The sequence below is a fragment of the Ranitomeya variabilis genome, chromosome 1 (assembly GCF_051348905.1).
Source record: "Ranitomeya variabilis isolate aRanVar5 chromosome 1, aRanVar5.hap1, whole genome shotgun sequence".
Lineage (NCBI taxonomy): Eukaryota > Metazoa > Chordata > Amphibia > Anura > Dendrobatidae > Ranitomeya > Ranitomeya variabilis.
This window is the reverse complement of record NC_135232.1, coordinates 770,485,459-770,505,458: the sequence shown is the minus strand read 5'-3', so window position 1 is coordinate 770,505,458 and position 20,000 is coordinate 770,485,459. Positions and strand designations below refer to the sequence as shown.

Here is a 20,000-nt window from a genome sequence, read left to right as displayed (position 1 = left end):
CAGCTTAGAGTGGCCAATGACAGATTGTTCACACCACTGCGGCTCTTTTCAAGAGGAATACAATCGTCAGGGAAAGCTTGGATCAAAACGAAAAAACCAAGTCAACGGTACCAGGGATTCCCAGCCAGTCTCCCATGCTGGTACTTGCCTAGCCTCAAGCTGCTTAGCATTTGCGATCTGACGAGGGCAGGCACATTCAGCTTAGTGTGGCCATTGACCGATTGCTTTCGCGTCTGCTAGTCTTTTCAAGATGAAAACAATCGTAAGGGAAAGCTTTGAGAAAAACAAAATAGCAAGTCAACGGTACCGGGGATTCCCAGCCAGTCTCCCATGCCGGTACTTGCCCAGCCTCAAGCTGCTTAGCGTTTGCGATCTGACGAGGGCAGGCACATTCAGCTTAGAGTGGCCATTGACGGACAACTAGCACCACAGCGGGTCTTTTCAAGAGATATAAAATTGTAAGGGAAAGCTTTGATAAACCCCCCCCCCAAAAAAAAAAAAAAAGAAACTTGCCCAGCCTCAAGCTGCTTAGCATTTGCGATCTGACCAGAGCTGGCACATTCAGCTTAGAGTGGCCAATGACAAATTGTTCACACCAGTGCGGCTCTTTTCAAGAGGAATACAATCGTTAGGGAAAGCTTGGATCAAAACGAAAAAACCAAGTCAACGGTACCAGGGATTCCCAGCCAGTCTCCCATGCTGGTACTTGCCTAGCCCCAAGCTGCTTAGCATTTGCGATCTGACGAGGGCAGGCACATTCAGCTTAGTGTGGCCATTGACCGATTGCTTTCGCGTCTGCTAGTCTTTTCAAGATGAAAACAATCGTAAGGGAAAGCTTTGAGAAAAACAAAATAGCAAGTCAACGGTACCGGGGATTCCCAGCCAGTCTCCCATCCCGGTACTTGCCCAGCCTCAAGCTGCTTAGCGTTTGCGATCTGACGAGGGCAGGCACATTCAGCTTAGAGTGGCCATTGACGGACAACTAGCACCACAGCGGGTCTTTTCAAGAGATATAAAATTGTAAGGGAAAGCTTTGATAAACCCCCCCCCCCCAAAAAAAAAAAAAAGAAACTTGCCCAGCCTCAGGCTGCTTAGCATTTGCGATCTAACCAGAGCTGGCACATTCAGCTTAGAGTGGCCAATGACAGATTGTTCACACCAGTGCGGCTCTTTTCAAGAGGAATACAATCGTCAGGGAAAGCTTGGATCAAAACGAAAAAACCAAGTCAACGGTACCAGGGATTCCCAGCCAGTCTCCCATGCTGGTACTTGCCTAGCCTCAAGCTGCTTAGCATTTGCGATCTGACGAGGGCAGGCACATTCAGCTTAGTGTGGCCATTGACCGATTGCTTTCGCGTCTGCTAGTCTTTTCAAGATGAAAACAATCGTAAGGGAAAGCTTTGAGAAAAACAAAATAGCAAGTCAACGGTACCGGGGATTCCCAGCCAGTCTCCCATGCCGGTACTTGCCCAGCCTCAAGCTGCTTAGCGTTTGCGATCTGACGAGGGCAGGCACATTCAGCTTAGAGTGGCCATTGACGGACAACTAGCACCACAGCGGGTCTTTTCATGAGATATAAAATTGTAAGGGAAAGCTTTGATAAACCCCCCCCCCAAAAAAAAAAAAGAAACTTGCCCAGCCTCAAGCTGCTTAGCATTTGCGATCTAACCAGAGCTGGCACATTCAGCTTAGAGTGGCCAATGACAGATTGTTCACACCAGTGCGGCTCTTTTCAAGAGGAATACAATCGTCAGGGAAAGCTTGGATCAAAACGAAAAAACCAAGTCAACGGTACCAGGGATTCCCAGCCAGTCTCCCATGCTGGTACTTGCCTAGCCTCAAGCTGCTTAGCATTTGCGATCTGACGAGGGCAGGCACATTCAGCTTAGTGTGGCCATTGACCGATTGCTTTCGCGTCTGCTAGTCTTTTCAAGATGAAAACAATCGTAAGGGAAAGCTTTGAGAAAAACAAAATAGCAAGTCAACGGTACCGGGGATTCCCAGCCAGTCTCCCATGCCGGTACTTGCCCAGCCTCAAGCTGCTTAGCGTTTGCGATCTGACGAGGGCAGGCACATTCAGCTTAGAGTGGCCATTGACGGACAACTAGCACCACAGCGGGTCTTTTCAAGAGATATAAAATTGTAAGGGAAAGCTTTGATAAACCCCCCCCCCAAAAAAAAAAAAGAAAAAAAAAAAAAAGAAACTTGCCCAGCCTCAAGCTGCTTAGCATTTGCGATCTGACCAGAGCTGGCACATTCAGCTTAGAGTGGCCAATGACAGATTGTTCAAACCAGTGCGGCTCTTTTCAAGAGGAATACAATCGTCAGGGAAAGCTTGGATCAAAACGAAAAAACCAAGTCAACGGTACCAGGGATTCCCAGCCAGTCTCCCATGCTGGTACTTGCCTAGCCTCAAGCTGCTTAGCATTTGCGATCTGACGAGGGCAGGCACATTCAGCTTAGTGTGGCCATTGACCGATTGCTTTCGCGTCTGCTAGTCTTTTCAAGATGAAAACAATCGTAAGGGAAAGCTTTGAGAAAAACAAAATAGCAAGTCAACGGTACCGGGGATTCCCAGCCAGTCTCCCATGCCGGTACTTGCCCAGCCTCAAGCTGCTTAGCGTTTGCGATCTGACGAGGGAAGGCACATTCAGCTTAGAGTGGCCATTGACGGACAACTAGCACCACAGCGGGTCTTTTCAAGAGATATAAAATTGTAAGGGAAAGCTTTGATAAACCCCCCCCCAAAAAAAAAAAAAGAAACTTGCCCAGCCTCAAGCTGCTTAGCATTTGCAATCTAACCAGAGCTGGCACATTCAGCTTAGAGTGGCCAATGACAGATTGTTCACACCAGTGCGGCTCTTTTCAAGAGGAATACAATCGTCAGGGAAAGCTTGGATCAAAACAAAAAAACCAAGTCAACGGTACCAGGGATTCCCAGCCAGTCTCCCATGCTGGTACTTGCCTAGCCTCAAGCTGCTTAGCATTTGCGATCTGACGAGGGCAGGCACATTCAGCTTAGTGTGGCCATTGACCGATTGCTTTCGCGTCTGCTAGTCTTTTCAAGATGAAAACAATCGTAAGGGAAAGCTTTGAGAAAAACAAAATAGCAAGTCAACGGTACCGGGGATTCCCAGCCAGTCTCCCATGCCGGTACTTGCCCAGCCTCAAGCTGCTTAGCGTTTGCGATCTGACGAGGGCAGGCACATTCAGCTTAGAGTGGCCATTGACGGACAACTAGCACCACAGCGGGTCTTTTCAAGAGATATAAAATTGTAAGGGAAAGCTTTGATAAACCCCCCCCCCAAAAAAAAAAAAAAAAGAAACTTGCCCAGCCTCAAGCTGCTTAGCATTTGCGATCTAACCAGAGCTGGCACATTCAGCTTAGAGTGGCCAATGACAGATTGTTCACACCAGTGCGGCTCTTTTCAAGAGGAATACAATCGTCAGGGAAAGCTTGGATCAAAACGAAAAAACCAAGTCAACGGTACCAGGGATTCCCAGCCAGTCTCCCATGCTGGTACTTGCCTAGCCTCAAGCTGCTTAGCATTTGCGATCTGACGAGGGCAGGCACATTCAGCTTAGTGTGGCCATTGACCGATTGCTTTTGCGTCTGCTAGTCTTTTCAAGATGAAAACAATCGTAAGGGAAAGCTTTGAGAAAAACAAAATAGCAAGTCAACGGTACCGGGGATTCCCAGCCAGTCTCCCATGCCGGTACTTGCCCAGCCTCAAGCTGCTTAGCGTTTGCGATCTGACGAGGGCAGGCACATTCAGCTTAGAGTGGCCATTGACGGACAACTAGCACCACAGCGGGTCTTTTCAAGAGATATAAAATTGTAAGGGAAAGCTTTGATAAACCCCCCCCCCAAAAAAAAAAAAAAAAGAAACTTGCCCAGCCTCAAGCTGCTTAGCATTTGCGATCTAACCAGAGCTGGCACATTCAGCTTAGAGTGGCCAATGACAGATTGTTCACACCAGTGCGGCTCTTTTCAAGAGGAATACAATCGTCAGGGAAAGCTTGGATCAAAACGAAAAAACCAAGTCAACGGTACCAGGGATTCCCAGCCAGTCTCCCATGCTGGTACTTGCCTAGCCTCAAGCTGCTTAGCATTTGCGATCTGACGAGGGCAGGCACATTCAGCTTAGTGTGGCCATTTACCGATTGCTTTCGCGTCTGCTAGTCTTTTCAAGATGAAAACAATCGTAAGGGAAAGCTTTGAGAAAAAAAAAACAGCAAGTCAACGGTACCGGGGATTCCCAGCCAGTCTCCCATGCCGGTACTTGCCCAGCCTCAAGCTGCTTAGCGTTTGCGATCTGACGAGGGCAGGCACATTCAGCTTAGAGTGGCCATTGACGGACAACTAGCACCACAGCGGGTCTTTTCAAGAGATATAAAATTGTAAGGGAAAGCTTTGATAAACCCCCCCCCCCCAAAAAAAAAAAAAGAAACTTGCCCAGCCTCAAGCTGCTTAGCATTTGCGATCTGACCAGAGCTGGCACATTCAGCTTAGAGTGGCCAATGACAAATTGTTCACACCAGTGCAGCTCTTTTCAAGAGGAATACAATCGTTAGGGAAAGCTTGGATCAAAACGAAAAAACCAAGTCAACGGTACCAGGGATTCCCAGCCAGTCTCCCATGCTGGTACTTGCCTAGCCCCAAGCTGCTTAGCATTTGCGATCTGACGAGGGCAGGCACATTCAGCTTAGTGTGGCCATTGACCGATTGCTTTCGCGTCTGCTAGTCTTTTCAAGATGAAAACAATCGTAAGGGAAAGCTTTGAGAAAAACAAAATAGCAAGTCAACGGTACCGGGGATTCCCAGCCAGTCTCCCATGCCGGTACTTACCCAGCCTCAAGCTGCTTAGCGTTTGCGATCTGACGAGGGCAGGCACATTCAGCTTAGAGTGGCCATTGACGGACAACTAGCACCACAGCGAGTCTTTTCAAGAGATATAAAATTGTAAGGGAAAGCTTTGATAAACCCCCCCCCCCACAAAAAAAAAAAAAAAGAAACTTGCCCAGCCTCAAGCTGCTTAGCATTTGCGATCTAACCAGAGCTGGCACATTCAGCTTAGAGTGGCCAATGACAGATTGTTCACACCAGTGCGGCTCTTTTCAAGAGGAATACAATCGTCAGGGAAAGCTTGGATCAAAACGAAAAAACCAAGTCAACGGTACCAGGGATTCCCAGCCAGTCTCCCATGCTGGTACTTGCCTAGCCTCAAGCTGCTTAGCATTTGCGATCTGACGAGGGCAGGCACATTCAGCTTAGTGTGGCCATTGACCGATTGCTTTCGCGTCTGCTAGTCTTTTCAAGATGAAAACAATCGTAAGGGAAAGCTTTGAGAAAAACAAAATAGCAAGTCAACGGTACCGGGGATTCCCAGCCAGTCTCCCATGCCGGTACTTACCCAGCCTCAAGCTGCTTAGCGTTTGCGATCTGACGAGGGCAGGCACATTCAGCTTAGAGTGGCCATTGACGGACAACTAGCACCACAGCGGGTCTTTTCAAGAGATATAAAATTGTAAGGGAAAGCTTTGATAAACCCCCCCCCCCCACAAAAAAAAAAAAAAGAAACTTGCCCAGCCTCAAGCTGCTTAGCATTTGCGATCTAACCAGAGCTGGCACATTCAGCTTAGAGTGGCCAATGACAGATTGTTCACACCAGTGCGGCTCTTTTCAAGAGGAATACAATCGTCAGGGAAAGCTTGGATCAAAACGAAAAAACCAAGTCAACGGTACCAGGGATTCCCAGCCAGTCTCCCATGCTGGTACTTGCCTAGCCTCAAGCTGCTTAGCATTTGCGATCTGACGAGGGCAGGCACATTCAGCTTAGTGTGGCCATTGACCGATTGCTTTCGCGTCTGCTAGTCTTTTCAAGATGAAAACAATCGTAAGGGAAAGCTTTGAGAAAAACAAAATAGCAAGTCAACGGTACCGGGGATTCCCAGCCAGTCTCCCATGCCGGTACTTGCCCAGCCTCAAGCTGCTTAGCGTTTGCGATCTGACGAGGGCAGGCACATTCAGCTTAGAGTGGCCATTGACGGACAACTAGCACCACAGCGGGTCTTTTCAAGAGATATAAAATTGTAAGGGAAAGCTTTGATAAACCCCCCCCCCCCCCAAAAAAAAAAAAGAAACTTGCCCAGCCTCAAGCTGCTTAGCATTTGCGATCTAACCAGAGCTGGCACATTCAGCTTAGAGTGGCCAATGACAGATTGTTCACACCACTGCGGCTCTTTTCAAGAGGAATACAATCGTCAGGGAAAGCTTGGATCAAAACGAAAAAACTAAGTCAACGGTACCAGGGATTCCCAGCCAGTCTCCCATGCTGGTACTTGCCTAGCCTCAAGCTGCTTAGCATTTGCGATCTGACGAGGGCAGGCACATTCAGCTTAGTGTGGCCATTGACCGATTGCTTTTGCGTCTGCTAGTCTTTTCAAGATGAAAACAATCGTAAGGGAAAGCTTTGAGAAAAACAAAATAGCAAGTCAACGGTACCGGGGATTCCCAGCCAGTCTCCCATGCCGGTACTTGCCCAGCCTCAAGCTGCTTAGCGTTTGCGATCTGACGAGGGCAGGCACATTCAGCTTAGAGTGGCCATTGACGGACAACTAGCACCACAGCGGGTCTTTTCAAGAGATATAAAATTGTAAGGGAAAGCTTTGATAAACCCCCCCCCCCCAAAAAAAAAAAAAAAAGAAACTTGCCCAGCCTCAAGCTGCTTAGCATTTGCGATCTAACCAGAGCTGGCACATTCAGCTTAGAGTGGCCAATGACAGATTGTTCACACCAGTGCGGCTCTTTTCAAGAGGAATACAATCGTCAGGGAAAGCTTGGATCAAAACGAAAAAACCAAGTCAACGGTACCAGGGATTCCCAGCCAGTCTCCCATGCTGGTACTTGCCTAGCCTCAAGCTGCTTAGCATTTGCGATCTGACGAGGGCAGGCACATTCAGCTTAGTGTGGCCATTGACCGATTGCTTTCGCGTCTGCTAGTCTTTTCAAGATGAAAACAATCGTAAGGGAAAGCTTTGAGAAAAACAAAATAGCAAGTCAACGGTACCGGGGATTCCCAGCCAGTCTCCCATGCCGGTACTTGCCCAGCCTCAAGCTGCTTAGCGTTTGCGATCTGACAAGGGCAGGCACATTCAGCTTAGAGTGGCCATTGACGGACAACTAGCACCACAGCGGGTCTTTTCAAGAGATATAAAATTGTAAGGGAAAGCTTTGATAAACCCCCCCCCCCAAAAAAAAAAAAAAAAAAAAAAAAAGAAACTTGCCCAGCCTCAAGCTGCTTAGCATTTGCGATCTGACCAGAGCTGGCACATTCAGCTTAGAGTGGCCAATGACAGATTGTTCAAACCAGTGCGGCTCTTTTCAAGAGGAATACAATCGTCAGGGAAAGCTTGGATCAAAACGAAAAAACCAAGTCAACGGTACCAGGGATTCCCAGCCAGTCTCCCATGCTGGTACTTGCCTAGCCTCAAGCTGCTTAGCATTTGCGATCTGACGAGGGCAGGCACATTCAGCTTAGTGTGGCCATTGACCGATTGCTTTCGCGTCTGCTAGTCTTTTCAAGATGAAAACAATCGTAAGGGAAAGCTTTGAGAAAAAAAAAATAGCAAGTCAACGGTAACGGGGATTCCCAGCCAGTCCCCCATGCCGGTACTTGCCCAGCCTCAAGCTGCTTAGCGTTTGCGATCTGACGAGGGCAGGCACATTCAGCTTAGAGTGGCCATTGACGGACAACTAGCACCACAGCGGGTCTTTTCAAGAGATATAAAATTGTAAGGGAAAGCTTTGATAAACCCCCCCCCCCCCCCAAAAAAAAAAGAAACTTGCCCAGCCTCAAGCTGCTTAGCATTTGCGATCTAACCAGAGCTGGCACATTCAGCTTAGAGTGGCCAATGACAGATTGTTCACACCAGTGCGGCTCTTTTCAAGAGGAATACAATCGTCAGGGAAAGCTTGGATCAAAACGAAAAACCAAGTCAACGGTACCAGGGATTCCCAGCCAGTCTCCCATGCTGGTACTTGCCTAGCCTCAAGCTGCTTAGCATTTGCGATCTGACGAGGGCAGGCACATTCAGCTTAGTGTGGCCATTGACCGATTGCTTTCGCGTCTGCTAGTCTTTTCAAGATGAAAACAATCGTAAGGGAAAGCTTTGAGAAAAACAAAATAGCAAGTCAACGGTACCGGGGATTCCCAGCCAGTCTCCCATGCCGGTACTTGCCCAGCCTCAAGCTGCTTAGCGTTTGCGATCTGACGAGGGCAGGCACATTCAGCTTAGAGTGGCCATTGACGGACAACTAGCACCACAGCGGGTCTTTTCAAGAGATATAAAATTGTAAGGGAAAGCTTTGATAAACCCCCCCCCCAAAAAAAAAAAAAAAGAAACTTGCCCAGCCTCAAGCTGCTTAGCATTTGCGATCTAACCAGAGCTGGCACATTCAGCTTAGAGTGGCCAATGACAGATTGTTCACACCAGTGCGGCTCTTTTCAAGAGGAATACAATCGTCAGGGAAAGCTTGGATCAAAACGAAAAAACCAAGTCAACGGTACCAGGGATTCCCAGCCAGTCTCCCATGCTGGTACTTGCCTAGCCTCAAGCTGCTTAGCATTTGCGATCTGACGAGGGCAGGCACATTCAGCTTAGTGTGGCCATTGACCGATTGCTTTCGCGTCTGCTAGTCTTTTCAAGATGAAAAGAATCGTAAGGGAAAGCTTTGAGAAAAACAAAATAGCAAGTCAACGGTACCGGGGATTCCCAGCCAGTCTCCCATGCCGGTACTTGCCCAGCCTCAAGCTGCTTAGCGTTTGCGATCTGACGAGGGGAGGCACATTCAGCTTAGAGTGGCCATTGACGGACAACTAGCACCACAGCGGGTCTTTTCAAGAGATATAAAATTGTAAGGGAAAGCTTTGATAAACCCCCCCCCCAAAAAAAAAAAAAAAAAAGAAAAAAGAAACTTGCCCAGCCTCAAGCTGCTTAGCATTTGCGATCTGACCAGAGCTGGCACATTCAGCTTAGAGTGGCCAATGACAGATTGTTCAAACCAGTGCGGCTCTTTTCAAGAGGAATACAATCGTCAGGGAAAGCTTGGATCAAAACGAAAAAACCAAGTCAACGGTACCAGGGATTCCCAGCCAGTCTCCCATGCTGGTACTTGCCTAGCCTCAAGCTGCTTAGCATTTGCGATCTGACGAGGGCAGGCACATTCAGCTTAGTGTGGGCATTGACCGATTGCTTTTGCGTCTGCTAGTCTATTCAAGATGAAAACAATCGTAAGGGAAAGCTTTGAGAAAAAAAAAATAGCAAGTCAACGGTACCGGGGATTCCCAGCCAGTCTCCCATGCCGGTACTTGCCCAGCCTCAAGCTGCTTAGCGTTTGCGATCTGACGAGGGCAGGCACATTCAGCTTAGAGTGGCCATTGACGGACAACTAGCACCACAGCGGGTCTTTTCAAGAGATATAAAATTGTAAGGGAAAGCTTTGATAAACCCCCCCCCCAAAAAAAAAAAAAAAGAAACTTGCCCAGCCTCAAGCTGCTTAGCATTTGCGATCTGACCAGAGCTGGCACATTCAGCTTAGAGTGGCCAATGACAAATTGTTCACACCAGTGCGGCTCTTTTCAAGAGGAATACAATCGTTAGGGAAAGCTTGGATCAAAACGAAAAAACCAAGTCAACGGTACCAGGGATTCCCAGCCAGTCTCCCATGCTGGTACTTGCCTAGCCCCAAGCTGCTTAGCATTTGCGATCTGACGAGGGCAGGCACATTCAGCTTAGTGTGGCCATTGACCGATTGCTTTCGCGTCTGCTAGTCTTTTCAAGATGAAAACAATCGTAAGGGAAAGCTTTGAGAAAAACAAAATAGCAAGTCAACGGTACCGGGGATTCCCAGCCAGTCTCCCATCCCGGTACTTGCCCAGCCTCAAGCTGCTTAGCGTTTGCGATCTGACGAGGGCAGGCACATTCAGCTTAGAGTGGCCATTGACGGACAACTAGCACCACAGCGGGTCTTTTCAAGAGATATAAAATTGTAAGGGAAAGCTTTGATAAACCCCCCCCCCCAAAAAAAAAAAAAAAGAAACTTGCCCAGCCTCAGGCTGCTTAGCATTTGCGATCTAACCAGAGCTGGCACATTCAGCTTAGAGTGGCCAATGACAGATTGTTCACACCAGTGCGGCTCTTTTCAAGAGGAATACAATCGTCAGGGAAAGCTTGGATCAAAACGAAAAAAACAAGTCAACGGTACCAGGGATTCCCAGCCAGTCTCCCATGCTGGTACTTGCCTAGCCTCAAGCTGCTTAGCATTTGCGATCTGACGAGGGCAGGCACATTCAGCTTAGTGTGGCCATTGACCGATTGCTTTCGCGTCTGCTAGTCTTTTCAAGATGAAAACAATCGTAAGGGAAAGCTTTGAGAAAAACAAAATAGCAAGTCAACGGTACCGGGGATTCCCAGCCAGTCTCCCATGCCGGTACTTGCCCAGCCTCAAGCTGCTTAGCGTTTGCGATCTGACGAGGGCAGGCACATTCAGCTTAGAGTGGCCATTGACGGACAACTAGCACCACAGCGGGTCTTTTCAAGAGATATAAAATTGTAAGGGAAAGCTTTGATAAACCCCCCCCCCCAAAAAAAAAAAAAAAAGAAACTTGCCCAGCCTCAAGCTGCTTAGCATTTGCGATCTAACCAGAGCTGGCACATTCAGCTTAGAGTGGCCAATGACAGATTGTTCACACCAGTGCGGCTCTTTTCAAGAGGAATACAATCGTCAGGGAAAGCTTGGATCAAAACGAAAAAACCAAGTCAACGGTACCAGGGATTCCCAGCCAGTCTCCCATGCTGGTACTTGCCTAGCCTCAAGCTGCTTAGCATTTGCGATCTGACGAGGGCAGGCACATTCAGCTTAGTGTGGCCATTGACCGATTGCTTTCGCGTCTGCTAGTCTTTTCAAGATGAAAACAATCGTAAGGGAAAGCTTTGAGAAAAACAAAATAGCAAGTCAACGGTACCGGGGATTCCCAGCCAGTCTCCCATGCCGGTACTTGCCCAGCCTCAAGCTGCTTAGCGTTTGCGATCTGACGAGGGCAGGCACATTCAGCTTAGAGTGGCCATTGACGGACAACTAGCACCACAGCGGGTCTTTTCATGAGATATAAAATTGTAAGGGAAAGCTTTGATAAACCCCCCCCCCAAAAAAAAAAAAGAAACTTGCCCAGCCTCAAGCTGCTTAGCATTTGCGATCTAACCAGAGCTGGCACATTCAGCTTAGAGTGGCCAATGACAGATTGTTCACACCAGTGCGGCTCTTTTCAAGAGGAATACAATCGTCAGGGAAAGCTTGGATCAAAACGAAAAAACCAAGTCAACGGTACCAGGGATTCCCAGCCAGTCTCCCATGCTGGTACTTGCCTAGCCTCAAGCTGCTTAGCATTTGCGATCTGACGAGGGCAGGCACATTCAGCTTAGTGTGGCCATTGACCGATTGCTTTCGCGTCTGCTAGTCTTTTCAAGATGAAAACAATCGTAAGGGAAAGCTTTGAGAAAAACAAAATAGCAAGTCAACGGTACCGGGGATTCCCAGCCAGTCTCCCATGCCGGTACTTGCCCAGCCTCAAGCTGCTTAGCGTTTGCGATCTGACGAGGGCAGGCACATTCAGCTTAGAGTGGCCATTGACGGACAACTAGCACCACAGCGGGTCTTTTCAAGAGATATAAAATTGTAAGGGAAAGCTTTGATAAACCCCCCCCCCAAAAAAAAAAAAGAAAAAAAAAAAAAAGAAACTTGCCCAGCCTCAAGCTGCTTAGCATTTGCGATCTGACCAGAGCTGGCACATTCAGCTTAGAGTGGCCAATGACAGATTGTTCAAACCAGTGCGGCTCTTTTCAAGAGGAATACAATCGTCAGGGAAAGCTTGGATCAAAACGAAAAAACCAAGTCAACGGTACCAGGGATTCCCAGCCAGTCTCCCATGCTGGTACTTGCCTAGCCTCAAGCTGCTTAGCATTTGCGATCTGACGAGGGCAGGCACATTCAGCTTAGTGTGGCCATTGACCGATTGCTTTCGCGTCTGCTAGTCTTTTCAAGATGAAAACAATCGTAAGGGAAAGCTTTGAGAAAAACAAAATAGCAAGTCAACGGTACCGGGGATTCCCAGCCAGTCTCCCATGCCGGTACTTGCCCAGCCTCAAGCTGCTTAGCGTTTGCGATCTGACGAGGGAAGGCACATTCAGCTTAGAGTGGCCATTGACGGACAACTAGCACCACAGCGGGTCTTTTCAAGAGATATAAAATTGTAAGGGAAAGCTTTGATAAACCCCCCCCCAAAAAAAAAAAAAGAAACTTGCCCAGCCTCAAGCTGCTTAGCATTTGCAATCTAACCAGAGCTGGCACATTCAGCTTAGAGTGGCCAATGACAGATTGTTCACACCAGTGCGGCTCTTTTCAAGAGGAATACAATCGTCAGGGAAAGCTTGGATCAAAACGAAAAAACCAAGTCAACGGTACCAGGGATTCCCAGCCAGTCTCCCATGCTGGTACTTGCCTAGCCTCAAGCTGCTTAGCATTTGCGATCTGACGAGGGCAGGCACATTCAGCTTAGTGTGGCCATTGACCGATTGCTTTCGCGTCTGCTAGTCTTTTCAAGATGAAAAGAATCGTAAGGGAAAGCTTTGAGAAAAACAAAATAGCAAGTCAACGGTACCGGGGATTCCCAGCCAGTCTCCCATGCCGGTACTTGCCCAGCCTCAAGCTGCTTAGCGTTTGCGATCTGACGAGGGGAGGCACATTCAGCTTAGAGTGGCCATTGACGGACAACTAGCACCACAGCGGGTCTTTTCAAGAGATATAAAATTGTAAGGGAAAGCTTTGATAAACCCCCCCCCCAAAAAAAAAAAAAAAAAAGAAAAAAGAAACTTGCCCAGCCTCAAGCTGCTTAGCATTTGCGATCTGACCAGAGCTGGCACATTCAGCTTAGAGTGGCCAATGACAGATTGTTCAAACCAGTGCGGCTCTTTTCAAGAGGAATACAATCGTCAGGGAAAGCTTGGATCAAAACGAAAAAACCAAGTCAACGGTACCAGGGATTCCCAGCCAGTCTCCCATGCTGGTACTTGCCTAGCCTCAAGCTGCTTAGCATTTGCGATCTGACGAGGGCAGGCACATTCAGCTTAGTGTGGCCATTGACCGATTGCTTTCGCGTCTGCTAGTCTATTCAAGATGAAAACAATCGTAAGGGAAAGCTTTGAGAAAAAAAAAATAGCAAGTCAACGGTACCGGGGATTCCCAGCCAGTCTCCCATGCCGGTACTTGCCCAGCCTCAAGCTGCTTAGCGTTTGCGATCTGACGAGGGCAGGCACATTCAGCTTAGAGTGGCCATTGACGGACAACTAGCACCACAGCGGGTCTTTTCAAGAGATATAAAATTGTAAGGGAAAGCTTTGATAAACCCCCCCCCCAAAAAAAAAAAAAAAGAAACTTGCCCAGCCTCAAGCTGCTTAGCATTTGCGATCTGACCAGAGCTGGCACATTCAGCTTAGAGTGGCCAATGACAAATTGTTCACACCAGTGCGGCTCTTTTCAAGAGGAATACAATCGTTAGGGAAAGCTTGGATCAAAACGAAAAAACCAAGTCAACGGTACCAGGGATTCCCAGCCAGTCTCCCATGCTGGTACTTGCCTAGCCCCAAGCTGCTTAGCATTTGCGATCTGACGAGGGCAGGCACATTCAGCTTAGTGTGGCCATTGACCGATTGCTTTCGCGTCTGCTAGTCTTTTCAAGATGAAAACAATCGTAAGGGAAAGCTTTGAGAAAAACAAAATAGCTAGTCAACGGTACCGGGGATTCCCAGCCAGTCTCCCATCCCGGTACTTGCCCAGCCTCAAGCTGCTTAGCGTTTGCGATCTGACGAGGGCAGGCACATTCAGCTTAGAGTGGCCATTGACGGACAACTAGCACCACAGCGGGTCTTTTCAAGAGATATAAAATTGTAAGGGAAAGCTTTGATAAACCCCCCCCCCCAAAAAAAAAAAAAAAGAAACTTGCCCAGCCTCAGGCTGCTTAGCATTTGCGATCTAACCAGAGCTGGCACATTCAGCTTAGAGTGGCCAATGACAGATTGTTCACACCAGTGCGGCTCTTTTCAAGAGGAATACAATCGTCAGGGAAAGCTTGGATCAAAACGAAAAAAACAAGTCAACGGTACCAGGGATTCCCAGCCAGTCTCCCATGCTGGTACTTGCCTAGCCTCAAGCTGCTTAGCATTTGCGATCTGACGAGGGCAGGCACATTCAGCTTAGTGTGGCCATTGACCGATTGCTTTCGCGTCTGCTAGTCTTTTCAAGATGAAAACAATCGTAAGGGAAAGCTTTGAGAAAAACAAAATAGCAAGTCAACGGTACCGGGGATTCCCAGCCAGTCTCCCATGCCGGTACTTGCCCAGCCTCAAGCTGCTTAGCGTTTGCGATCTGACGAGGGCAGGCACATTCAGCTTAGAGTGGCCATTGACGGACAACTAGCACCACAGCGGGTCTTTTCAAGAGATATAAAATTGTAAGGGAAAGCTTTGATAAACCGCCCCCCCCAAAAAAAAAAAAAAAAGAAACTTGCCCAGCCTCAAGCTGCTTAGCATTTGCGATCTAACCAGAGCTGGCACATTCAGCTTAGAGTGGCCAATGACAGATTGTTCACACCAGTGCGGCTCTTTTCAAGAGGAATACAATCGTCAGGGAAAGCTTGGATCAAAACGAAAAAACCAAGTCAACGGTACCAGGGATTCCCAGCCAGTCTCCCATGCTGGTACTTGCCTAGCCTCAAGCTGCTTAGCATTTGCGATCTGACGAGGGCAGGCACATTCAGCTTAGTGTGGCCATTGACCGATTGCTTTCGCGTCTGCTAGTCTTTTCAAGATGAAAACAATCGTAAGGGAAAGCTTTGAGAAAAACAAAATAGCAAGTCAACGGTACCGGGGATTCCCAGCCAGTCTCCCATGCCGGTACTTGCCCAGCCTCAAGCTGCTTAGCGTTTGCGATCTGACGAGGGCAGGCACATTCAGCTTAGAGTGGCCATTGACGGACAACTAGCACCACAGCGGGTCTTTTCATGAGATATAAAATTGTAAGGGAAAGCTTTGATAAACCCCCCCCCCAAAAAAAAAAAAGAAACTTGCCCAGCCTCAAGCTGCTTAGCATTTGCGATCTAACCAGAGCTGGCACATTCAGCTTAGAGTGGCCAATGACAGATTGTTCACACCAGTGCGGCTCTTTTCAAGAGGAATACAATCGTCAGGGAAAGCTTGGATCAAAACGAAAAAACCAAGTCAACGGTACCAGGGATTCCCAGCCAGTCTCCCATGCTGGTACTTGCCTAGCCTCAAGCTGCTTAGCATTTGCGATCTGACGAGGGCAGGCACATTCAGCTTAGTGTGGCCATTGACCGATTGCTTTCGCGTCTGCTAGTCTTTTCAAGATGAAAACAATCGTAAGGGAAAGCTTTGAGAAAAACAAAATAGCAAGTCAACGGTACCGGGGATTCCCAGCCAGTCTCCCATGCCGGTACTTGCCCAGCCTCAAGCTGCTTAGCGTTTGCGATCTGACGAGGGCAGGCACATTCAGCTTAGAGTGGCCATTGACGGACAACTAGCACCACAGCGGGTCTTTTCAAGAGATATAAAATTGTAAGGGAAAGCTTTGATAAACCCCCCCCCCAAAAAAAAAAAAGAAAAAAAAAAAAAAGAAACTTGCCCAGCCTCAAGCTGCTTAGCATTTGCGATCTGACCAGAGCTGGCACATTCAGCTTAGAGTGGCCAATGACAGATTGTTCAAACCAGTGCGGCTCTTTTCAAGAGGAATACAATCGTCAGGGAAAGCTTGGATCAAAACGAAAAAACCAAGTCAACGGTACCAGGGATTCCCAGCCAGTCTCCCATGCTGGTACTTGCCTAGCCTCAAGCTGCTTAGCATTTGCGATCTGACGAGGGCAGGCACATTCAGCTTAGTGTGGCCATTGACCGATTGCTTTCGCGTCTGCTAGTCTTTTCAAGATGAAAACAATCGTAAGGGAAAGCTTTGAGAAAAACAAAATAGCAAGTCAACGGTACCGGGGATTCCCAGCCAGTCTCCCATGCCGGTACTTGCCCAGCCTCAAGCTGCTTAGCGTTTGCGATCTGACGAGGGAAGGCACATTCAGCTTAGAGTGGCCATTGACGGACAACTAGCACCACAGCGGGTCTTTTCAAGAGATATAAAATTGTAAGGGAAAGCTTTGATAAACCCCCCCCCAAAAAAAAAAAAAGAAACTTGCCCAGCCTCAAGCTGCTTAGCATTTGCAATCTAACCAGAGCTGGCACATTCAGCTTAGAGTGGCCAATGACAGATTGTTCACACCAGTGCGGCTCTTTTCAAGAGGAATACAATCGTCAGGGAAAGCTTGGATCAAAACAAAAAAACCAAGTCAACGGTACCAGGGATTCCCAGCCAGTCTCCCATGCTGGTACTTGCCTAGCCTCAAGCTGCTTAGCATTTGCGATCTGACGAGGGCAGGCACATTCAGCTTAGTGTGGCCATTGACCGATTGCTTTCGCGTCTGCTAGTCTTTTCAAGATGAAAACAATCGTAAGGGAAAGCTTTGAGAAAAACAAAATAGCAAGTCAACGGTACCGGGGATTCCCAGCCAGTCTCCCATGCCGGTACTTGCCCAGCCTCAAGCTGCTTAGCGTTTGCGATCTGACGAGGGCAGGCACATTCAGCTTAGAGTGGCCATTGACGGACAACTAGCACCACAGCGGGTCTTTTCAAGAGATATAAAATTGTAAGGGAAAGCTTTGATAAACCCCCCCCCCAAAAAAAAAAAAAAAAGAAACTTGCCCAGCCTCAAGCTGCTTAGCATTTGCGATCTAACCAGAGCTGGCACATTCAGCTTAGAGTGGCCAATGACAGATTGTTCACACCAGTGCGGCTCTTTTCAAGAGGAATACAATCGTCAGGGAAAGCTTGGATCAAAACGAAAAAACCAAGTCAACGGTACCAGGGATTCCCAGCCAGTCTCCCATGCTGGTACTTGCCTAGCCTCAAGCTGCTTAGCATTTGCGATCTGACGAGGGCAGGCACATTCAGCTTAGTGTGGCCATTGACCGATTGCTTTTGCGTCTGCTAGTCTTTTCAAGATGAAAACAATCGTAAGGGAAAGCTTTGAGAAAAACAAAATAGCAAGTCAACGGTACCGGGGATTCCCAGCCAGTCTCCCATGCCGGTACTTGCCCAGCCTCAAGCTGCTTAGCGTTTGCGATCTGACGAGGGCAGGCACATTCAGCTTAGAGTGGCCATTGACGGACAACTAGCACCACAGCGGGTCTTTTCAAGAGATATAAAATTGTAAGGGAAAGCTTTGATAAACCCCCCCCCCAAAAAAAAAAAAAAAAGAAACTTGCCCAGCCTCAAGTTGCTTAGCATTTGCGATCTAACCAGAGCTGGCACATTCAGCTTAGAGTGGCCAATGACAGATTGTTCACACCAGTGCGGCTCTTTTCAAGAGGAATACAATCGTCAGGGAAAGCTTGGATCAAAACGAAAAAACCAAGTCAACGGTACCAGGGATTCCCAGCCAGTCTCCCATGCTGGTACTTGCCTAGCCTCAAGCTGCTTAGCATTTGCGATCTGACGAGGGCAGGCACATTCAGCTTAGTGTGGCCATTGACCGATTGCTTTCGCGTCTGCTAGTCTTTTCAAGATGAAAACAATCGTAAGGGAAAGCTTTGAGAAAAAAAAAACAGCAAGTCAACGGTACCGGGGATTCCCAGCCAGTCTCCCATGCCGGTACTTGCCCAGCCTCAAGCTGCTTAGCGTTTGCGATCTGACGAGGGCAGGCACATTCAGCTTAGAGTGGCCATTGACGGACAACTAGCACCACAGCGGGTCTTTTCAAGAGATATAAAATTGTAAGGGAAAGCTTTGATAAACCCCCCCCCCCCAAAAAAAAAAAAAGAAACTTGCCCAGCCTCAAGCTGCTTAGCATTTGCGATCTGACCAGAGCTGGCACATTCAGCTTAGAGTGGCCAATGACAAATTGTTCACACCAGTGCAGCTCTTTTCAAGAGGAATACAATCGTTAGGGAAAGCTTGGATCAAAACGAAAAAACCAAGTCAACGGTACCAGGGATTCCCAGCCAGTCTCCCATGCTGGTACTTGCCTAGCCCCAAGCTGCTTAGCATTTGCGATCTGACGAGGGCAGGCACATTCAGCTTAGTGTGGCCATTGACCGATTGCTTTCGCGTCTGCTAGTCTTTTCAAGATGAAAACAATCGTAAGGGAAAGCTTTGAGAAAAACAAAATAGCAAGTCAACGGTACCGGGGATTCCCAGCCAGTCTCCCATGCCGGTACTTACCCAGCCTCAAGCTGCTTAGCGTTTGCGATCTGACGAGGGCAGGCACATTCAGCTTAGAGTGGCCATTGACGGACAACTAGCACCACAGCGGGTCTTTTCAAGAGATATAAAATTGTAAGGGAAAGCTTTGATAAACCCCCCCCCCCACAAAAAAAAAAAAAAAGAAACTTGCCCAGCCTCAAGCTGCTTAGCATTTGCGATCTAACCAGAGCTGGCACATTCAGCTTAGAGTGGCCAATGACAGATTGTTCACACCAGTGCGGCTCTTTTCAAGAGGAATACAATCGTCAGGGAAAGCTTGGATCAAAACGAAAAAACCAAGTCAACGGTACCAGGGATTCCCAGCCAGTCTCCCATGCTGGTACTTGCCTAGCCTCAAGCTGCTTAGCATTTGCGATCTGACGAGGGCAGGCACATTCAGCTTAGTGTGGCCATTGACCGATTGCGTTCACGTCTGCTAGTCTTTTCAAGATGAAAACAATCGTAAGGGAAAGCTTTGAGAAAAACAAAATAGCAAGTCAACGGTACCGGGGATTCCCAGCCAGTCTCCCATGCCGGTACTTGCCCAGCCTCAAGCTGCTTAGCGTTTGCGATCTGACGAGGGCAGGCACATTCAGCTTAGAGTGGCCATTGACGGACAACTAGCACCACAGCGGGTCTTTTCAAGAGATATAAAATTGTAAGGGAAAGCTTTGATAAACCCCCCCCCCCAAAAAAAAAAAAAAAAAAAAAAAAAGAAACTTGCCCAGCCTCAAGCTTCTTAGCATTTGCGATCTGACCAGAGCTGGCACATTCAGCTTAGAGTGGCCAATGACAGATTGTTCAAACCAGTGCGGCTCTTTTCAAGAGGAATACAATCGTCAGGGAAAGCTTGGATCAAAACGAAAAAACCAAGTCAACGGTACCAGGGATTCCCAGCCAGTCTCCCATGCTAGTACTTGCCTAGCCTCAAGCTGCTTAGCATTTGCGATCTGACGAGGGCAGGCACATTCAGCTTAGTGTGGCCATTGACCGATTGCTTTCGCGTCTGCTAGTCTTTTCAAGATGAAAACAATCGTAAGGGAAAGCTTTGAGAAAAAAAAAATAGCAAGTCAACGGTATCGGGGATTCCCAGCCAGTCTCCCATGCCGGTACTTGCCCAGCCTCAAGCTGCTTAGCGTTTGCGATCTGACGAGGGCAGGCACATTCAGCTTAGAGTGGCCATTGACGGACAACTAGCACCACAGCGGGTCTTTTCAAGAGATATAAAATTGTAAGGGAAAGCTTTGATAAACCCCCCCCCCAAAAAAAAAAAAAAGAAACTTGCCCAGCCTCAAGCTGCTTAGCATTTGCGATCTGACCAGAGCTGGCACATTCAGCTTAGAGTGGCCAATGACAAATTGTTCGCACCAGTGCAGCTCTTTTCAAGAGGAATACAATCGTTAGGGAAAGCTTGGATCAAAACGAAAAAACCAAGTCAACGGTACCAGGGATTCCCAGCCAGTCTCCCATGCTGGTACTTGCCTAGCCCCAAGCTGCTTAGCATTTGCGATCTGACGAGGGCAGGCACATTCAGCTTAGTGTGGCCATTGACCGATTGCTTTCGCGTCTGCTAGTCTTTTCA

General features: G+C 48.1%; 63 pseudogenes; all 63 read right to left on the bottom strand.

The window, feature by feature from the left end:
- Positions 1-99: 99 nt before the first annotated feature.
- On the bottom strand, positions 100-218 carry LOC143800327 (5S ribosomal RNA; annotated as a pseudogene).
- Positions 219-295: 77 nt separating this feature from the next.
- LOC143799203 (5S ribosomal RNA) lies at positions 296-414 on the bottom strand (annotated as a pseudogene).
- A 247-nt stretch (positions 415-661) lies between these two features.
- On the bottom strand, positions 662-780 carry LOC143798055 (5S ribosomal RNA; annotated as a pseudogene).
- Positions 781-857: 77 nt separating this feature from the next.
- LOC143797982 (5S ribosomal RNA) lies at positions 858-976 on the bottom strand (annotated as a pseudogene).
- A 248-nt stretch (positions 977-1,224) lies between these two features.
- Positions 1,225-1,343, bottom strand: LOC143800316 (5S ribosomal RNA; annotated as a pseudogene).
- Positions 1,344-1,420: 77 nt separating this feature from the next.
- On the bottom strand, positions 1,421-1,539 carry LOC143799202 (5S ribosomal RNA; annotated as a pseudogene).
- Positions 1,540-1,783: 244 nt separating this feature from the next.
- Positions 1,784-1,902, bottom strand: LOC143800304 (5S ribosomal RNA; annotated as a pseudogene).
- Positions 1,903-1,979: 77 nt separating this feature from the next.
- Positions 1,980-2,098, bottom strand: LOC143799201 (5S ribosomal RNA; annotated as a pseudogene).
- A 259-nt stretch (positions 2,099-2,357) lies between these two features.
- LOC143800292 (5S ribosomal RNA) lies at positions 2,358-2,476 on the bottom strand (annotated as a pseudogene).
- A 440-nt stretch (positions 2,477-2,916) lies between these two features.
- On the bottom strand, positions 2,917-3,035 carry LOC143800281 (5S ribosomal RNA; annotated as a pseudogene).
- Positions 3,036-3,112: 77 nt separating this feature from the next.
- LOC143799200 (5S ribosomal RNA) lies at positions 3,113-3,231 on the bottom strand (annotated as a pseudogene).
- A 248-nt stretch (positions 3,232-3,479) lies between these two features.
- On the bottom strand, positions 3,480-3,598 carry LOC143800270 (5S ribosomal RNA; annotated as a pseudogene).
- Positions 3,599-3,675: 77 nt separating this feature from the next.
- Positions 3,676-3,794, bottom strand: LOC143799199 (5S ribosomal RNA; annotated as a pseudogene).
- A 248-nt stretch (positions 3,795-4,042) lies between these two features.
- LOC143798837 (5S ribosomal RNA) lies at positions 4,043-4,161 on the bottom strand (annotated as a pseudogene).
- A 77-nt stretch (positions 4,162-4,238) lies between these two features.
- LOC143799198 (5S ribosomal RNA) lies at positions 4,239-4,357 on the bottom strand (annotated as a pseudogene).
- Positions 4,358-4,604: 247 nt separating this feature from the next.
- LOC143798054 (5S ribosomal RNA) lies at positions 4,605-4,723 on the bottom strand (annotated as a pseudogene).
- A 77-nt stretch (positions 4,724-4,800) lies between these two features.
- On the bottom strand, positions 4,801-4,919 carry LOC143798681 (5S ribosomal RNA; annotated as a pseudogene).
- Positions 4,920-5,169: 250 nt separating this feature from the next.
- LOC143800258 (5S ribosomal RNA) lies at positions 5,170-5,288 on the bottom strand (annotated as a pseudogene).
- A 77-nt stretch (positions 5,289-5,365) lies between these two features.
- LOC143798680 (5S ribosomal RNA) lies at positions 5,366-5,484 on the bottom strand (annotated as a pseudogene).
- Positions 5,485-5,734: 250 nt separating this feature from the next.
- Positions 5,735-5,853, bottom strand: LOC143800246 (5S ribosomal RNA; annotated as a pseudogene).
- Positions 5,854-5,930: 77 nt separating this feature from the next.
- On the bottom strand, positions 5,931-6,049 carry LOC143799197 (5S ribosomal RNA; annotated as a pseudogene).
- Positions 6,050-6,297: 248 nt separating this feature from the next.
- On the bottom strand, positions 6,298-6,416 carry LOC143800234 (5S ribosomal RNA; annotated as a pseudogene).
- Positions 6,417-6,493: 77 nt separating this feature from the next.
- On the bottom strand, positions 6,494-6,612 carry LOC143799194 (5S ribosomal RNA; annotated as a pseudogene).
- A 250-nt stretch (positions 6,613-6,862) lies between these two features.
- LOC143800222 (5S ribosomal RNA) lies at positions 6,863-6,981 on the bottom strand (annotated as a pseudogene).
- Positions 6,982-7,435: 454 nt separating this feature from the next.
- Positions 7,436-7,554, bottom strand: LOC143800211 (5S ribosomal RNA; annotated as a pseudogene).
- Positions 7,555-7,996: 442 nt separating this feature from the next.
- On the bottom strand, positions 7,997-8,115 carry LOC143800199 (5S ribosomal RNA; annotated as a pseudogene).
- A 77-nt stretch (positions 8,116-8,192) lies between these two features.
- Positions 8,193-8,311, bottom strand: LOC143799193 (5S ribosomal RNA; annotated as a pseudogene).
- Positions 8,312-8,558: 247 nt separating this feature from the next.
- LOC143800188 (5S ribosomal RNA) lies at positions 8,559-8,677 on the bottom strand (annotated as a pseudogene).
- Positions 8,678-9,130: 453 nt separating this feature from the next.
- LOC143800582 (5S ribosomal RNA) lies at positions 9,131-9,249 on the bottom strand (annotated as a pseudogene).
- A 77-nt stretch (positions 9,250-9,326) lies between these two features.
- Positions 9,327-9,445, bottom strand: LOC143799192 (5S ribosomal RNA; annotated as a pseudogene).
- Positions 9,446-9,692: 247 nt separating this feature from the next.
- Positions 9,693-9,811, bottom strand: LOC143798053 (5S ribosomal RNA; annotated as a pseudogene).
- A 77-nt stretch (positions 9,812-9,888) lies between these two features.
- LOC143797979 (5S ribosomal RNA) lies at positions 9,889-10,007 on the bottom strand (annotated as a pseudogene).
- Positions 10,008-10,255: 248 nt separating this feature from the next.
- Positions 10,256-10,374, bottom strand: LOC143800177 (5S ribosomal RNA; annotated as a pseudogene).
- Positions 10,375-10,451: 77 nt separating this feature from the next.
- On the bottom strand, positions 10,452-10,570 carry LOC143799191 (5S ribosomal RNA; annotated as a pseudogene).
- Positions 10,571-10,819: 249 nt separating this feature from the next.
- LOC143800165 (5S ribosomal RNA) lies at positions 10,820-10,938 on the bottom strand (annotated as a pseudogene).
- Positions 10,939-11,015: 77 nt separating this feature from the next.
- LOC143799190 (5S ribosomal RNA) lies at positions 11,016-11,134 on the bottom strand (annotated as a pseudogene).
- Positions 11,135-11,378: 244 nt separating this feature from the next.
- LOC143800154 (5S ribosomal RNA) lies at positions 11,379-11,497 on the bottom strand (annotated as a pseudogene).
- Positions 11,498-11,574: 77 nt separating this feature from the next.
- Positions 11,575-11,693, bottom strand: LOC143799189 (5S ribosomal RNA; annotated as a pseudogene).
- Positions 11,694-11,952: 259 nt separating this feature from the next.
- Positions 11,953-12,071, bottom strand: LOC143800141 (5S ribosomal RNA; annotated as a pseudogene).
- A 440-nt stretch (positions 12,072-12,511) lies between these two features.
- LOC143800130 (5S ribosomal RNA) lies at positions 12,512-12,630 on the bottom strand (annotated as a pseudogene).
- A 453-nt stretch (positions 12,631-13,083) lies between these two features.
- Positions 13,084-13,202, bottom strand: LOC143800118 (5S ribosomal RNA; annotated as a pseudogene).
- Positions 13,203-13,279: 77 nt separating this feature from the next.
- LOC143799188 (5S ribosomal RNA) lies at positions 13,280-13,398 on the bottom strand (annotated as a pseudogene).
- A 247-nt stretch (positions 13,399-13,645) lies between these two features.
- On the bottom strand, positions 13,646-13,764 carry LOC143798052 (5S ribosomal RNA; annotated as a pseudogene).
- Positions 13,765-13,841: 77 nt separating this feature from the next.
- LOC143797978 (5S ribosomal RNA) lies at positions 13,842-13,960 on the bottom strand (annotated as a pseudogene).
- A 248-nt stretch (positions 13,961-14,208) lies between these two features.
- LOC143800106 (5S ribosomal RNA) lies at positions 14,209-14,327 on the bottom strand (annotated as a pseudogene).
- Positions 14,328-14,404: 77 nt separating this feature from the next.
- Positions 14,405-14,523, bottom strand: LOC143799187 (5S ribosomal RNA; annotated as a pseudogene).
- Positions 14,524-14,772: 249 nt separating this feature from the next.
- LOC143800095 (5S ribosomal RNA) lies at positions 14,773-14,891 on the bottom strand (annotated as a pseudogene).
- A 77-nt stretch (positions 14,892-14,968) lies between these two features.
- Positions 14,969-15,087, bottom strand: LOC143799186 (5S ribosomal RNA; annotated as a pseudogene).
- Positions 15,088-15,331: 244 nt separating this feature from the next.
- Positions 15,332-15,450, bottom strand: LOC143800083 (5S ribosomal RNA; annotated as a pseudogene).
- Positions 15,451-15,527: 77 nt separating this feature from the next.
- On the bottom strand, positions 15,528-15,646 carry LOC143799185 (5S ribosomal RNA; annotated as a pseudogene).
- Positions 15,647-15,905: 259 nt separating this feature from the next.
- LOC143800071 (5S ribosomal RNA) lies at positions 15,906-16,024 on the bottom strand (annotated as a pseudogene).
- Positions 16,025-16,464: 440 nt separating this feature from the next.
- On the bottom strand, positions 16,465-16,583 carry LOC143800059 (5S ribosomal RNA; annotated as a pseudogene).
- A 77-nt stretch (positions 16,584-16,660) lies between these two features.
- On the bottom strand, positions 16,661-16,779 carry LOC143799183 (5S ribosomal RNA; annotated as a pseudogene).
- A 248-nt stretch (positions 16,780-17,027) lies between these two features.
- LOC143800048 (5S ribosomal RNA) lies at positions 17,028-17,146 on the bottom strand (annotated as a pseudogene).
- A 77-nt stretch (positions 17,147-17,223) lies between these two features.
- On the bottom strand, positions 17,224-17,342 carry LOC143799182 (5S ribosomal RNA; annotated as a pseudogene).
- Positions 17,343-17,590: 248 nt separating this feature from the next.
- LOC143800036 (5S ribosomal RNA) lies at positions 17,591-17,709 on the bottom strand (annotated as a pseudogene).
- A 77-nt stretch (positions 17,710-17,786) lies between these two features.
- LOC143799181 (5S ribosomal RNA) lies at positions 17,787-17,905 on the bottom strand (annotated as a pseudogene).
- Positions 17,906-18,152: 247 nt separating this feature from the next.
- LOC143798050 (5S ribosomal RNA) lies at positions 18,153-18,271 on the bottom strand (annotated as a pseudogene).
- Positions 18,272-18,348: 77 nt separating this feature from the next.
- On the bottom strand, positions 18,349-18,467 carry LOC143798679 (5S ribosomal RNA; annotated as a pseudogene).
- Positions 18,468-18,717: 250 nt separating this feature from the next.
- LOC143800023 (5S ribosomal RNA) lies at positions 18,718-18,836 on the bottom strand (annotated as a pseudogene).
- A 77-nt stretch (positions 18,837-18,913) lies between these two features.
- On the bottom strand, positions 18,914-19,032 carry LOC143799179 (5S ribosomal RNA; annotated as a pseudogene).
- Positions 19,033-19,290: 258 nt separating this feature from the next.
- On the bottom strand, positions 19,291-19,409 carry LOC143801468 (5S ribosomal RNA; annotated as a pseudogene).
- Positions 19,410-19,851: 442 nt separating this feature from the next.
- LOC143798049 (5S ribosomal RNA) lies at positions 19,852-19,970 on the bottom strand (annotated as a pseudogene).
- Positions 19,971-20,000: the final 30 nt, after the last annotated feature.